Raw genomic sequence first — 17,239 nt, forward strand, 5'->3', positions numbered from 1 at the left:
CTTACATCATGAGAACTGTAGTCTTTTTAGCGTAAACATAAAGCTAATCTACTGCAATCTGCGATCTATTGTACATGTGTCTTTGCTAGGGATTTCGTAAGATCTTGCGAATGAAAACATGGCAAGATTTCTCATTTGGAGAAAAGCTGTATCATGAGAACAGGGCAGCCAGAAGCCAATCAGACTTTTATCTATGGCATCGCTACTACGAATTATAATACAATAATATGGAAGTTGCAGTATGCAAGGCATTATTGGAAGTGTACATTAAGTGATTGAGGCACACCTGGCAATCCAACCTAACTTGAGTGACGTGTGTGTTTTTTCCCATCGGAGTTACACAGCTGCTTGCTACTTGTTGATGTCCAGGCAAAAGCTGCAGTAATTCTACATTTGATCATTTTTACTAAAAGATTTGTCATATCAGCCCACGTAGATGTTCATACTTCATACCACCCTTAACAACCGAGTGATTCCATAGACGCTCAGTTCATTTGGCTAAGCAACAACTTTCACGTACCGGCGAACACCGGTTCTGTTTCGTAGCACACCTCATACATAGAAGAGACCCGTGCTGATCATTTAGCGACATTGTCGCTATATTTAGCAAGGGTGCGCGTATAAGTGTTTCTTGCATCATGCATTTATTCGGAAATTAAATACAAGCCATCAACAAAGGTGATCCGCCGAACGAGGGGCGCTCCACTTCTGTAACGCTGTGCAATGCACATCTGAAACCTGTGAAAATTATCCCCCAACAATGTAACACAGCCCTCGACCAACAGCGCCAAGGAGGCAGAGTTTGGACACGCTCGCCTTCCTGGCAAAACATGCATGTGTGTCCAAAGTGTGCCTTAGTCGCCATCTGTGGAATGTGGCTCATTGCAGAAATAAAGTCTTTAGTATTTACTGTATTTATGAATAATTGCAGATACTTTTATGTTGGTTATTCAAAATATGCTGAAGTTTGTGTTCATTTTATACATGCTGCTACTGGTGCACTTTACTTTTCCTGCCGGTTCTGTGCAATGGGAAATATGTTAGTCGATGTAACCTTCCAATTATTAAAAAAATTGAAGTAAATTCATCTGTTTTTTTCTTCTGTTTCATGTTTATTTTAATTGTGGATCATTACAGTGGTACACAGTGAGTAAAAAGAAATTATATATAGAAAAAGTTACGCATAACATTTTTTTTTATAAACTATTGATCACAAAAAAAGATGCATCGAGACGCCTCGATAATCGTTTCATCATCGGACCGCAGGCCTCTGAAATGTAATTGCACCGAATCGTGAGGTGGCCAGAGATTCCCACCCCTAGTAACTGCTGACAGTGGATCTAATGTGAAAGCGGCTGCCCTCAACAATTGGAATAGACTTGCTTTGGACACTCTACACAGTGCCATAGGTACGCTTACTTAATTTAATTATATGGATTAAGGTTTGGAGCTTTTTATATAAGACTCCACTGAATTTTATTATATTGTCATATCATGATACATCTAAAAAATATTGTGATTCATGCTAAGGTCCATATCGCCCAACCCTAATAATAACAATCAATAAAAACACAAAGACTTGTCTTTAAATATTATATTTTTTATTATTATATATGTTTTTTAATTATAAATATCAAAAGACAGCTGGACAACCCTGACGTAAATAGACAAAGACAGGTCGATGAGAAAAACAGTGAGTATATTATTATTATTATTATTATTATTATTATTATTATTATAAATTATAACTAGCTTATTTGGTCTAAAAAAATGTTGGCAATATCTTTGAGTATCAATTTGTGGCACAATAAACATTTCAAAACACACCTGCATTGCTTTGCTTTGCTCAGTTAAATAAAGTTTGTTTGCCCAGTCATATTTTGTCATTAATGTTAAAATCTCGTCTCGTTGTCGTGAACCCAATTTTGACCCAATTTTTTTACATAACTACACATCAACGTAAATGCCATCCATCCAATTTTCATTTCCATTGTCTATACCGCTTCTTCCTCATTAGGGTCGCGGGGGCATGCCAGCCAATCACAGGGCACACATATAGACAAACAACCATTCACACGGACAATTTAGAGTCACCAATTAACCTCACCTGCATGTTTTTGGAATGTAGGAGGAAGCCGGAGTACCCGGAGAAAACCCACGCGCACACGGTGAGAACATGCAAAGTCCACACAGAAATGCCCAGGGGAGAATCGAACCCAGGTGTTCCCGATCTCCAAGCTGTTACTGTGTTGGCCAACGTGCTAACCACTAGACCACCGTGCGGCCTCAACGTAAATGATTAGTAGTAATATCCGTAGTAGTAATAATGCCTTGTATTTGTACTTTAGTTCATTTAGTCATTTTTATGCTTGAAAATGCTTAATTTAGGCCAAAAATACATGAATTTTGGTCAAACATGCATATTTTTGACTAATAATAGGTCATAGTCAACCACAAAACAGCGATGATTTAATAATTAATATATTTTGAAAAACTGTGATAGAATGAAGCGTGTGGTGAGGGATGACCGCATACCAGTTTTCTCTTCCACTTTTACTCTCTCTAGCTAGTTTGAACCAGTTTATGTGGTTAGGAAGAGTCCTCGGTTTCTCTTCGCCAACGCCCTGACAATGGCCGAATGAGGCCCCTCCCACCCACCACAAACCAGCACACTGGCAAAACCTCTCATTAGAGGGCTGGAGGCTTAAAATTACCCAGAATTTACCAGGATGGCCAAGAAGAAAGCAAGTCCGCTGGGAGTTGGTCGCGCCTGGTGGTTTCTCAGCGTGTGGCCAGCTGAGTAGCTGGACCTCATAAATAGCCCGACTCAGTCCCGCCCCTGACAGAAATCGCCAGCCCGGATGAGGAGGCTGAGGCAGATGCTCTGGCGTCCGGCCCCAGACCGAGCCTTCTAGGAAATACCCTTCACAAAGCAGCAGGCGAGGATTCAGGTCAACAAGCAACACATGCAGGAGCAGCCATGTCTTTCATTTCAAAGCAAACAAAAGATGAACGCGGCAAAAAACTCAAAGATTCTTCCAACAAGATAGTTTGACCTAAATAACACAAATACCATCAAAGAATCAGGATCGTACAAAAGCTTCCATCGATGAGTACGCAAATAGGAGAAGCAAAACGATTAAAAATTTACTTTTGCAACACTCAACACATACAGTACAAGGAGAGCCCTTTCAACTGAAGTGCTAGGGCCACACTAAAAATAATAAAATTAGACGATGACAAACAAGTCGGAACGTGACAAGAAAACAAAATATGACTTTTGCGAGACCTTTTGATAGAAGATTCTCAGACACTATATTCAGTATGAGAATGAAATTTGAAACTGTTCAATCTGTAATAACGTGTCAAAATAATGTCTTAAGATCAGTGCATTTTCACGGACACCACAGATCCATAACATCACATAGATTTCATGTTTCCCCATTGATTCATCTGTTTGTGGCGACCCGCCGCTGATTCATTTTGACCGCCACAGATCAATTTGGTGCTACCTATTACAAATTCTTCATTAAAGTGTCATTTCCACTTCCGGTTTGTGTGTGTGTGTGTGTGTGTGTGTGTGTGTGTGTGTGTGTGTGTGTGCGTGTGCGTGTGCGTGTGTGTGTGATCTCTGACTGGAACCCCAGAGTGGTGAACAATTCCATACACCATTTGTCTCATAAACCCAGTATTATGGGACTAGTCTGGAGGGTGGAGGGAGGGAGGAAAACTGCATGCACATGCCTCATGGCCAATTATGCAAATTAGACAATGATGTAATCACCCCCCCCCCACACCACCACCACCACAGTTAGAATGCAGCCCTGTGGGAACACAGGATTTGCATGCATGTTTGCTTAAAGTTCATGGTCTCTTCCTGTTGCTGTCTGTTGCTGTCATTGTTTACACCATAACAAACATTCATGCGGCTGCCAAGCAGGGTTGTCGTCAAACTAGTAACCTCCTGATCACCAGACAGCTTCTATCCCGCCATCCTCAGCTTGCAACACCCACTTTTGGCCAACTATTAACAGCCCACAAACAGTCTAGACCAGGGGTCGGGAACCTTTTTGGCTAAGAGAGCCATAAAAGCCACATATTTTAAAATGTATTTCCGGGAGAGCCACATAATATTTTTTAACATTGAATACAACTAAATGTGGGCATTTTTAAGCAAGACCTCTAAAGTCTCTAAAGTTATTCTTTTTATTAACATTGTTATACTGAAGCTATCCAATAATAAATAAAATACTTCTTACCATTAATGCGACTTCGGGTGCTGCGTGGTTTTGCACCGTACTCCGTATCTTTTTCTTTTCACCATCTTCTTCGTCAAAAGGGTCGGCTCTACAGAATTAGCTACTTCTTGACATCTCAATGATGCGCGTAGGCTACCGCATTATCCAGTCATAATCAAATTTTGGTGTCTGACCCGGAAAATATCGGAAGGACAGCTGGCACTGGCCACCCCACATTGAGGTAGAAAATGGATGGATGGACTAAAACGCATAAGAAAGTTTTATATTTTGAGCATTATTTTTAACACTGTAATGTACATTAAATGTACTTTAAAGGTGAGCGTACAAAAAAAAAACTAAAATACATTTTTATCATGTTAAGACATGTTTGAGAGCCAGATGCAGTCATCAAAAGAGCCACATCTGGCTCCCGAGCCATAGGTTCCCTACCCCTGGTCTAGACCAACGCTGCGTGGGAACATTAAAGCAGAACAACATCAGAAAAATCACAATTGCAAACACAATTGAGGATCGCATGCCGAAATATTCCACCGCTGAATAACAACATCCAAATAGCCAGTGTGTCTTCCTTCTAACTACTTGACTGAGTGACTAGTGGGGGGCCATCGTCATGCAGCCGAGGCCTTGTGCAGTCAACAACAACAAACATGAGAAATTATGTGTGTTAACAAAGAAGCCTGAATTGAAATCAGTGAAGGTTGGAAGAAACACATGAAACCTCTGATGCAATTGCCAGAAAGTAAAGTGCACGCTCTTTTATCCTTTCGGCAAGGGAGGACTATCGGAAAGATGGGAGTATTGACCGTGCATTGTTCAGCATGTCCTTCAACCAGCAACCCTTGAAATAAAGACTGCCATCGTCATTCATGCATGCATGCAAGAGCATCTTTTACTATAGCAGTAGCTTGTTAAACAGGGTAGAACACTCCTGTCATACCGAGGATCTTTGACGAGCGTTTTTGCAGCAGAGCTTCTGTCATGTAGATCATCTTTGATGAGCGTTTGTGCAGTAAGTGCTTAAAAACAGCAGAGCAATCCTGTGATTATAAAGGATCTTTTACTGGCGTTTTTGAAGTAGGTGCTCCTGTCATATGGAGGATCTTTGACTTGTGGTTTTGCAGTACAGTCGTCCCTCGTTTCTAGCGGTAAATTGGCTTCAGACCCAACCATGATAAATTAATTGCCATGATACAGGATTCAATGTTAATAAATTTAATATTTTGATAGTTAGAGCATAGAAGACTTTTTTAACATTATTAGAGAAGACATGAAATTACACCCCTATGGTCACCATTACACTCCTATTATTCATTGTTTACGGCGGATTGCGCAACTATTATGCTACAGGGACTCACGACGGCTGCTAGCTAGCAAGCTAGCAAGCTAACTAGATAGCGTCAGATTTGTTTCTTTTAAACTTAAGAAAGGGTTTCAAACAGAGTGGGGAAGAAGGACATCGTAAGGAACCACAAACTTACCTCTTCCACATAGAATGGAAGGAGAACCTTTTTTCACTCTGCATCCATAGCTGGCTATATCAGGTGCAAGCTAGGGTTATTGTTCATGATGCATTATTGCACTACAAATTTGACGTGATCTGTCTCATATTTATTTGTTTATTTACTCTTATTCTATTTCTTATTTTTATTGCCTCTCATGTCTTGTTTGGGTTGTTTAATTTTTTTTTGTTTCAGTGCTTGCATTTCAATATGTTTTGACTAATAATAGACCACAGTCTACCACAAAAGAGCCATCATTAATTCATTAATTTCCAAAAAAAAACAATATAGCGAGGGTGCAATAATCGAACCATGGTATTACGAGAGAAGACTGTAGATGTTTAAAAACTGTAGCGCAATCCTGTCATATAGAGCATCTTTAATGAGCGTTTTTGCATTAGATCCTTAAAAACAAATGTTCCGGATTTTGATTTGTGCTTTTTAAGTTGGTGCTTAAAAACAGCGAAGCTCTCCTGTCATATAGATTGTCTATATCTGTATCTTTGACTAGCGTTTTTGCAGTAGATGCTTAAAATCAACAGAACAATCCTGTCATACAAAGGATCTTTGACTAGCATTTTTGCAGCACTGCTTAAAAACAGCAGAGCAATCCTGTGATATAAATGATCTTTGACTACTGTTTTTTAAGTAGGTCCACAAAAACAGCAATGCGCTCCTGTCATATAGAGGATCTTTTACTAGCCATTTTGCAGTAGGTGCTTAAAAACAGCAGAGAAGTCCTGTCACATAGCGGATATTTGACTCACGTTTTTGTAGTAGATGCTTAAAAACAGCAGAGCAATCCTGTCACACAGAGGATCTTTGACTCACGTTTTTGCAGTAGATGCTTAAAAACAGCAGAGCAATGGTGTCAAATAGAGTGCTGTGCTGCTTTAGCTGCATGATGCAATGCTTAAAATCAGCCAGTGTGCATCCTTCCTCCCACCCTCCCTTCTTTTTTCCCAGATTGGATGAAGCCTTGGGGAAGGCTGCAGGATATCGTTTAAAAAAAAAATCTATAAATGCATACAAATCACAATTAAATTCATTTTAAAATAATAATTCTACTAGTAATAATGATTGGCAGGTGCAGCCTGTTGTCATTGGCAGCTACAATGACGTCATGGCAGGTGAATGACATCAAGGTGACAAACATGCATGTTTTCAGAGGCATCAAGGATGAGATGAGGAGGCAAAACTATAACAATCACTGCAGAAACGCAAACCCTTCAACAGCAAAGCCTTGCAGCTTTAAAGCGACGCTAATAACTCCTTCTCGTCCCTCGTTGCAACAGAGTTGATTCAGAACTCGCAGTTCCCCGAGAGAGAGAGTAGCACAATAACGCCAGGAAGTGACTTTTTCAAGTAGTTGGCGTGCAAAAACAAGCAAGGGGGCGACGGTGGGTGCGAGGCGAGGTGAGGAGCGCCATTAGCCGGCGAATGCCTCGGTCATGCAGGGCTGACCTCCAGCGTGGTATCCGCTCATTCTTACACTTCCACCCTCCCCAGGAACTCATTGCAACCCACACATTAATAAAGCACGAGTTGTCTACAAAAGACAGGAGATCCAGCAAGTTCAATCAGGAAAAAAGCACTTACTGAGTCTCCTCTTTGTCGCTGCCTTTGGCATTTCTGTGCCCCGAAGCCCTCCGAATTCACTTGGGAACCAGCCGGAAAATCCACTTCACAAGGCAAAACAAGACACAAGTCCAGGGTGTTGGAATAAAAGAAGGGGTGCACACAAAAAAACGATCCAGGAAGTCCGGGGAGACTGCGTGGATCTATTCGTGGCAGCGCGATGCGCCCCTATCTCCGTCCACGTTTGGGCACAAATAAAGCCAGCAGAAACAAAACTAAAATGATTCTTCTTATCTCCGGCCTTGAGAAGATATCTTCTTGTTTGACTGGAAGGAGCAGCAGCACGGGGCAAGAAGGGAATCCAATCCGTCCTCTTCCCCCCCCCCACCACTTCTCGGTCACGCTCCTCGGAGGAGACGACACACTCTGCTCTGTCAGAAGGAGGGGGAGGGCGAGGGAGAGGGCGGGTTCGGCTTTACTCGGTAAACTTCGGCAGCCTCCTGCAGCCGGGAAAACAAACTAGCTCACTTTTGCTCAATTTTTTGTGACGCTGTTGTATGATGTATGTATGGCAGGGCAATGTGCTCTGCTGTTACTGACGACTTATTCCCAAAATAACACGAGTCAAAGATCCTCTATGTGAGAGGAGCCAATTTTTACGGACCGACTGCAAATGCAATAGTCAAAGATGATTTATACCACAGGAGTCTGCAGGAGTCAGAATCTGCGGCTGCTGCAAAAAAAAAAACAAAAAAAAACGCTTGTCAAAGATCCTCTATGCAACAGGAGTGCTCTCCTGTTTTAGCTCTTTAGTGATGATGTGATGATCTTACAGTTTATTTTCAATGTATGGCAGGGCGATGAGCTCTGCTGTTTAACACCAACAGCAAAAGCGCTAGTCAAAGATTGTATCTATGATCGGATTATACGCTGTTTTTAAAAGGACCTACTGAAAAACACAAGTCAAAGATCCTCCTGCAGGTCAGTGATGGCTGATATTACAGGATTGCGTTGCTGTTTTTAGAGAGCTGCTGCAAAAACACTCATCAGAACTCCTCTACATGACAGAAGTGATCTGCTGTTTTTAGGGATCTGCTGCAAATACACTTGTCAAAGATGATCGACAGTATATGACAGGGGCACTCTGCTGTTTTCAGGGATGAACTGCAAAAAGCCTTGTCAAAGAGCCTCTATAGAGGGACTACTCTGCTGTTTTAAGCAACGGCTGCAAAAAACACAAGTCAAAGATCTTGTGTGTCAGGGGTTCCCAACCACCAGTCCACCCGAGGTTTGCTGAAACGCAAACCGGTCAGGTTGGGGACCACTACTGCATATTTTGTTTTTTTTGACAGTTTGTTTTCAGGGATCAGCGGCAAAAACGCTTGTCAAAGATCCACTCCAGGAGTGGTCTGCTTTTTTTAAGCACCTCCTGCAAAAACACAAGTCGAAGATTCTCTCTATATGATATCGGGCTCGCTCTGCTGTTTTAAGGACCTACTGTAAAAAAATGCTAGTCAAAGATGATCTATATGATTGAAGTGCTCCGTTATTTTTTGTGTTAGACGCTAGTCAAACATCCTCTTTATGGTGGGATTTCTCTGCTGTTTTTAAGGACCGACTGCAAAAGTGCAAGTCAAAGATCCTCCTGCAAGTCACTGCTGTTTTTACCGTTTTTATGGATCTGCTGCAAAAACACACATCAAAGATCCTTTCAATGACAGAAGTGCTCTGTAGTTTTTCGGGATTTTGTCACGCCCTGCGTGTCAGCCTGAGCAACAGTTTGTTCATTTTTGTCAGTTTATGTCTTCATTTCCGGTTCCATGCTCATATTTTGTATTTCCTTCCTGTTTTGTCCGTTCTATTTTCGGCCGCCTTTTCTGCTCTTGCACACCTGGCGCTAATGTGTGTTATTTAATTCAGCAGGTGGCGTCTTGCCTTCATTTGTTGGATGCTTGCTTGTTGCTGTCTCGTGCCTTTGGTGTGTGTTTTTGCCAGGAGTTCTGCAAGTTTACCTTTTTTCTGCTCTCCTTTTGAGTTAAATAAAATACATTTACCTGCACTGGGTTCCCGTCCCTGCATCTTGGGGTCATTGCCACAGCTGTTTGTGACAGAATGCTCCTACTACAAGATGGCCTCACGGACTACGTTCACTGGACCCAGCTGATCTTCAAGACAATGGAAGTCAAGACAGCACGGTATACGCTGGAGGAGCTGGAGATGATAGTGTGGGGACCTGACGGCAGGCTTGTGCCCATGGAGTCGGTATACGCAGGATCCACTGCTGACACACCAGCACGCCCATGACGTAGATGTACGTCATATACATCAAAGATGATGTATATGACAGGAATGCTCTGCTATCTTCAGGGATCAGCTACAAAAACACTTGTCAAAAGATCCTCTATATGACAAGCCATCTGCTATTTTTAAGCACCGACTGCAAATATACTTGTCAAAGATCCTCTTGCAGGTCAAAGATGATCTATATGACAGGGGCGCTCTGCTGTTTTTAAGCACCTACTACAAAAAACGCTACTCAAAGATCCTCCTTATGACGGGATTTATCTGATATTTTTCAGGATCTGCTGAAAAAAAACACTCAGAGAGCCTTTCTGTGACAGAAGCACTTCACTGTTTTTAGGGATTTGCCGCAAAAACATAAATCTGCTTTTGCAGGTCAAAGATGACCTACACTGGTGTGAAAAAGTGTTTGAAAATATTGAAATGAAAATATTAGTCAACTGAACGCAAAATGCAGTTTTTAAATGAAACATTTTATTATTAAGGGAGAAAAAAATCCAAACTTACTTGGCCCTGTGTGAAAAAGTGATTGCCCCCCTTTAAAACATAACTTAACTGAGATTAATTGAGATCTATAAGTCTGGAAAAGGTTATAAAGCCATTTCTAAAGCTTTGGGACTCCAGCAAACCACAGTGAGAGCCAGTATCCAAAATTACCCCAAAAGCACAGCGATGACTCATCCGAGAGTTCACAAACGACCCCACAACAAAATCCAAAGAACTGCAGGCCTCACTTGCCTCAGTTATGATCAGTGTTGGTGACTCCACCATAAGAAAGACACTGGGCAAAAACGGCCTGCGTGGCAGAGTTCCAAGACGAAAACCACTGCTGAACAAAAAGAGCATTAAGGCTTGTCTCAATTTTGCCAGAAAAAAACTTGAAAATCCCCAAGACCTGTACGCTGTAGTCTGACGAGACAAAAGTTGAACTTTTGGAAGGTGTGTCCCATTACATACATTTCAGAAAAAGAACATCATACCAAGAGTAAAATATGGTGGTGGTGTGATGGTCTGGGGTTTTGCTGCTTCAGGACCTGGAAGACTTGCTGTGATAAATGGAACCATGAATTCTGCTGTCTACCAAAAAATCCTGAAGGAGAATGTCTGGCCATGTTTTCGTGACCTCAAACTGAAACCAACTTGGGTTCTGCAGCAGAACAATGACTCAGAACACACCAGCAAGTCCACCTCTGAATGGCTGAAGAAAGACAAAATGAAGACTTTGGAGTGGCCTAGTCATAGTCCTGACCTGAATCTTATTGAGATGCTGTGGCATGACCTTAAAAAGGTGGTTCATGCTGGAAAACCCTCCAATGTGGCTGAATTACAACAATTCTGCAAAGATGAGTGGGCCAAAATTCCTCCACAGCGCTGTAAGAGATTCATTGCAAGTTATCACAAACGCTTGATTGCAGTTGTTGCAGGGTGGCCCAACCAGTTATTAGGTTTAGGGGAAAATCACTTTTTCCACACATATAGGTTTGGCTTTTTTTCCCCTTAAAAATAAAAGGTTTCATTTAAAAACTGCATTTTGTGTTCAGTTGTGTTGTCATTGACTAATATTTAAATTAGTTTGATGATCTGAAACAATTAAGTGTGACAAACATGCAAAAAAATAAGAAATCAGGAAGGAGGCAAACACTTTTTCATACCACTGTATATGATGGGGGCACTGCTGTTTTTAAGGCCACACAAAGATCCTGAAAAAACATTCATGAAAGATCATGTCAAAGGTGACCTGCTTGTGAAAGATCCTCTTTATGACAGGAGCGTTCTGCTGTTTTTAGGGATCTGCTGAAAAAATACTCAGATCCTCAGGTGAAAGATACTATATTATGACAGGAGCGATTCTCTATTATAAAAGGAGCGCTCTGCTGTTTTTTGGGATCTGCGGCAAAAACACTCATCAAAGATCCTCTAGTATGACTATTATGAGAGGGGCACTCTGCTGTTTTTAAGGACTCACTGCAAAAATGCAAATCAAAGATCCTCCAACAGGTCATCGATGATTGATATGACAAGATTGCTGTGCTGTTTTTAGCAATCTGCTAAAAAAAAAAAAAAACACTCCAAGATGATCTATATGACAGGCGCACTCTGCTTTTTTCAGGGATCAGAGCAGGAGTGCTCCTGCTGCAAAAAACGCAAGTCAAAGATCATCTACGTAGGTGCAGTCTACTGCAAAAACACAAGTTGAAGATCCCGTATATGACAGGAGTGCTCTGCTGTCGTTAAGACCTAATGCAAACGTGCAAACCAGAGATAAGCTATATGACAAAAGCACTCTGCTATTTTTTGGGATCTGCTGCAGAAACTCAAGTCAAATATCCTCCATATAACAGGATTGTTTTGCTGTTTTTGACAACCTGCTAAAATTCTAGTCAAAGATCCTGTATATGACAGGTGTGCTGAGCTGTTTTTATGGAAAAATGATAGTGCTTCTGCGGCCTCATGTCATTCATGGACCAGAGTTGGCTCGCGGGCCTCCAGTTGACTATCCCTGCTTTTGGAGGTTGAAATATTGCAGTTGCTAAACCAGTTGTAAACCAGCCAGCAATTGAGCACAAACATGGCCGACTTGTTGTCCTGGTGGTGTGCAGGGGTGGCCCGGTAGCGCTTGAGCACTCAAGCATCTTGGCGTGGACACGAGTGACCTGCTGTAACGAGGACGCCACCGTCAGGATTGCCACATCCCACAGCCCGCCTTGTCAGCCTCCTCTCACCTTAGCCTGATCAATCTTTAGCGGGGCGACCCCCCCCCCCGACCCGCCCACAGCATACCTTACCAGTCACAGGCTAAAAGGGATTTTATCGTCCATTACAGCGCACAAATGCTCACCTTGAGCAGCACGCCGTGTTCCAGGGGAGATTTCTTGTGCTTTCAGACAATTAAGAGCATGATTACATGGACAAGGGAGGCCATTATGCAGGAAGGTAGCAAAAAACATGCAGTTACTGCCTGAAACACCATTGGCCACATTATTGGCTCTTCTTCTTCCACATGTACAGTCAAGAAAAGACTTCACATATGTAGTTACTTTTGTACAAATGTTTTTGACACTCCTGCCTGGCACTCCTTTGGCAACGCGGCCGCCAAACGGGCTTCTAAGCGTAACACCCTGAGAATGAAACTTGGATCCCCTTTTTATTGGCTGTGCCCACTTGTTAATATTATACTCTTCCCTGTGGGGAAATAAGGCAGAAATTAATGTAAAAAGCTTCATTTCTATCCTGGAGCCTCCGCTTCTTGACTGGAAGTGATAGTTGGAATACTAACTTGTCGCCTGTGCGGCTGGTTACTTCACTGAAGACATCAAAGAATATGACCTGTGTATTTAATAGGGCTGTCAATCGATTAAAATATTTAATCACAATTAATCACACTTTGTCCACAGTTAACTCATGATTAATCGCAATTCCGATTTTTAAAAATCTATAATAAGTGTACCTTAGAAAGTTCATTTTTAAGTCTTTAATACTCCTATCAACATGGGACTATGCTTGTTATGATCAATGTTGGCTTTATGCAAAAGTTGACTAAACTTTCCGTTAATTTTAAACAACTCAACACAAAATGGACCTCAATGTATCAAAAACAGACACAATGTGCAACAAGTAGACATTGGACATTGGTCCATCGCTCAAATAGCATTCTCTCCAAGCAAATAATAATAATTATAATTGTGACTAACATCACAAATTAAGGTTAACAAAAACACGCAACAACTAAGTGAAATGAGAACGGAGAGAATGTATAGCTAATCAATGCACTTCCTTTCGATTACCAGTACTCAAAATGATGTGTTTCTAGCAGCACTAGCTCAAACCGGATGTTTGCATTTTTTAAAAAGACGAGCCAAATAATTGAAAACTTGTTCCTATAGTTAAGGCATGACTTTATACCTCGACATTTGTGTAGTAAGGGATGCACATATGCTGAAGACGGAAATTAGATGATGCATTTCCACCAAGATTTTCGCTATATGGAGGCAAGCTATGACCGAAGTGTGACCTGTAGCTTCACATAGTTTCTCGCGAAACAAGTTTTGCGAGATCTCGCAAAAGTATTGCAAGGTCTCGCATAAGTATTGTGTTATCTTGCAAAAGTTTTGCAAGTTCTCGCAAAAATCCATGTTTTTTTCTTTTTTTTTACCCATCATTTTTTTTCCCTCCATTTCCCCTCAGGGGATCTGTAGGTAGAAGCGTAAGTATTGAAGTATTGATTTGTATGTAGGTCATAAGTATTGATTTATTTGTGCAAGCAGACAGTTTAATGTGCGCAGCCTTTGGATGTAACGTCTTAAATCTTTCTACGGCATGAGAACGTTCACTTTGATCTTACTACCGTGATTATATAAAGACATAAGACTTCATACTACGTACACAAAAGGAACAAGATTAAATAATTATTTGTGTTTGTGTACATATTTTATAGGAACATTCTGTGTGTAAACTTTTATGAACGTTTGCACTTGTAACTTGTAATTAACTTGTACCGTTAATGTGATGTTATGTTTCTGCTGCTTCCGTCTTTAGAGCAGTCTCGGAGGAAATGCATGGGCTCACAAGCACATACAGTAAACGGACAATAAAAAAAAAAGAAAAAAAAAAGAGTATGTACAAGTTCAGATGACAATTACAAGGCAAAATGATGTTTTTCGTGTTTAACATGTAAGTGAATAAATATTGTGCTGAAACTACTACCGGACCATGGCTAGCTGTCCAGCTTCCGGTTTGGTAGGGGGATGGTTAGGCTGTTTCTGTCCCTCTCAAACGATTGTTGGCACAGAGATGGAATTGGTCGCTATGAGGGGCAAGGAGTTGATGGCGTTCCTCTTGCTCTCAAGGGCTGCTACCATTAATCACATGTTAACAGGAACAAAAGACAATGGACACTACCAAAACAGTCTTTTGTACCATTTTTTGTAAGTGTTTTTTAAAAAGTATATTGCCATTTCCAGTTTATAAGTGTGATTTAAACATGAATCGCAACCAAAAAACATTTAAATGCAGCTCACAAGTGTTACTATTTGAGCTACATATCTTTAGAACAGGCTGGTGGGCGACTCATGTGATCCTTAGGGGCCACCTGGTGCCTGCGGGCACCGTGTTGGTGACCCGATTTAGACCGCACATACACGCATAATAAAGACATTGACGTGATGTTCGGTGTGAAGTGTCGTTGCAACAACGAGTGGACTCGAGACATTTATTTATTTAGTTTAAAGTTGGAAATACATATATGGTGTTTGAATTGCACTGCTGTTGATGTGTTCAGGCCAGAATAAAGTTAAAAAGGAGCGACAGACTGTGGGGAGCTACACTGTGCCCCTGTTTGTCGTCATAACAGAGCAGTGGCTTGCCATGATGCGTACGCGTTAAATACGCTAAAAAATTGAATGTAATTAATGAAATAAATGAGTTGCCGCCGTTAATGTGCTATTTTTGACAGCCCTAAAAGTCTTACAGATCACTTATACACATACACAGTACACATACAGCTGAATAATAAACAATAAATATAGCAACTTCTGAGCAATCCATGTACATTTCAGACGTAAAATAATGTAGCAGTATAAGCCCCACCCATTTCCGGTGAAACTATTCCAACTTCTGGTCTATACCCCGCCCATTCCGAGTACAGATACAGATCATCCCTAGTAGATTCTCTCTAAATATCTTTTTTTTTTTTTTTTTACAAAAAATGTTAATGCAATCTATCTTTTTATTGTTCCATGTAAGAAATGTAAAGGTAGCAGATATTGTTACAGAAAGTTTTAATGATTTTAATGATTTTATACGTTTTTGTTCCATGTTATAAATTTAAAAAAGGTAGTGGATATGGTTAGCCTGTTATTTATCAGCTAACTAGTGATGTTATGAGAGGTGCCGGGGCTTCAAAGCAAGTAATGGAGTGGGCGCCTCCGCGAAGCGTGTGCCAAGGCTTGATTCATCAGCGGCCGGAAATGATGACGTCTGAAGCCTCACGACCTGGCTGTACCACGAGACGGATTTGGAAAGTGGTTCAGAATTTGCCACGATGTTTGATAGCAGGCTTAGACATTAAAATGTGGGGTTTGGTGGAGAGTCAGTCATTTGAGCGTTTGATAGTTTGGTTAACGTTACTTTGGAGAGTTCAGAGAGAAGATCGAAGACTAGATATACGTATCGAGGATGGATCCTACGTGCCATGTGAAAGGATATTTTCAAAGCCTGGAGAAGTTGTGTCAAAGAGGAATCGCCTGAAACCAAAAATAGTTGAAACCATTTGAATAAAAAAAAATCAATAAAATCTCCCCTGTTCTGTACATCATGGTCCAAGTTACACAGGCATGCATCTTCAGTGGCCTCTTCCTAGTTACACAAGCACTGTCACTGTCCTCTGCCTGCATAAGCCCATGCCAGGTGACATAAACCATGATGCAACTAGCCATATCACATGATACTGGAAGCATTTATCGACAACAAAACATTCACAATTTATGTATATATATTTGATCATATACTTTGTCGATTATTTGGTAATACATTTTTGTAGTTCACAGTCATTTCCAAGAGTCAAAACAGATGTCAGAATTCAATGCATGACACGTGAAGATACAGCTGCCTGTCATTGTATCCAAGGCCAGCAGGTGGTTTCGTGTGCACATGAAGCTTCAAGAACCCTTTCTCCAACCAACTGACTGAAATGTTTCAAATCCTCGTGAGGCATCATCTCAGCATCACTACAGCCAACAAGATGCTATTTCCATCCTCAAATACAAATAGTTTCTGCTTTAAAAAAAAAGTGAAACAAGTTGTCATTCAACATTAGACAAACAAATTGTACACAAAATGCTAATGATTTTATGTTTGTATTGCTCCATGTTAAACATTTTCAGATGGCAGATACGGCTAGCCTGTTATTTGTCAGCCAACAATGTGTTGCAAATGATAGCTTTCGCTATGTAACATTATTTTTCCAAATACTAGTTTGCAAATAAATACTGCAAATACAGGGTCAGGCAAAATGATCTGACACGTTTGTAGGTTAAATAAAAGGCAAATAAAGTAGAGAATCAAAAAAGTGTTTTTATTTTCGAAAAATACATAAAAAGTCATTTTTTTCATATATTGCCATTTTGCGTTGTTTCTTGATTGTTTTTCGTTTCTTTTTCAGTTGCTGCCATGAATTGGAATGGTGAGCATCGCGCTTTCATTGTGATATTGTTTATCAAAACAAACAAATCTGTAACTGCAACACAACGAGCGTTCCGTTTGCACTTCAATCTTGGTAGACATGATCCCGTACCAGCTCCAAACACCATCTTGTTATGGGTTACCAACTTCACAGCTACTGGATCTGCATTGGGTGTGTGGACAATAATAGATCCCATTTGACTGATTTAATTTTTAAAACATAATGAAACAGAATGGCATTATATGTACTTTTCCAAAATAAAAACACTTTCTTGTTTCTTTACTTTATTTGCCTTTTATTTAACCTTCAAATGTGTCAGATCATTTTGCCTGACCTTGTATATATCTTTTTAGCAAAATACCGCAGGTTACTTCACCACTATTTAGTATTAATGGTGGGTGTACGATCCAAATACAGTGTTC

General features: G+C 40.8%; 1 protein-coding gene across 11 annotated transcripts in view; it reads right to left on the reverse strand.

The window, feature by feature from the left end:
- Positions 1-7,760, reverse strand: part of LOC129177840 (receptor-type tyrosine-protein phosphatase F) — a 243,955-nt gene extending 236,195 nt beyond the window's left edge. For 8 of the 11 annotated variants that reach the window (XM_054769386.1, XM_054769382.1, XM_054769379.1 and 5 more), the window contains exon 1: positions 7,358-7,760. The gene's annotated coding sequence lies outside the window, so the exon portion shown is untranslated. The remainder of the gene's footprint in view (positions 1-7,357) is intronic. The other 3 variants (XM_054769389.1, XM_054769388.1, XM_054769383.1) reach the window with 1 other exon arrangement.
- Positions 7,761-17,239: the final 9,479 nt, after the last annotated feature.

Source organism: Dunckerocampus dactyliophorus, chromosome 2 (assembly GCF_027744805.1).
Source record: "Dunckerocampus dactyliophorus isolate RoL2022-P2 chromosome 2, RoL_Ddac_1.1, whole genome shotgun sequence".
Lineage (NCBI taxonomy): Eukaryota > Metazoa > Chordata > Actinopteri > Syngnathiformes > Syngnathidae > Dunckerocampus > Dunckerocampus dactyliophorus.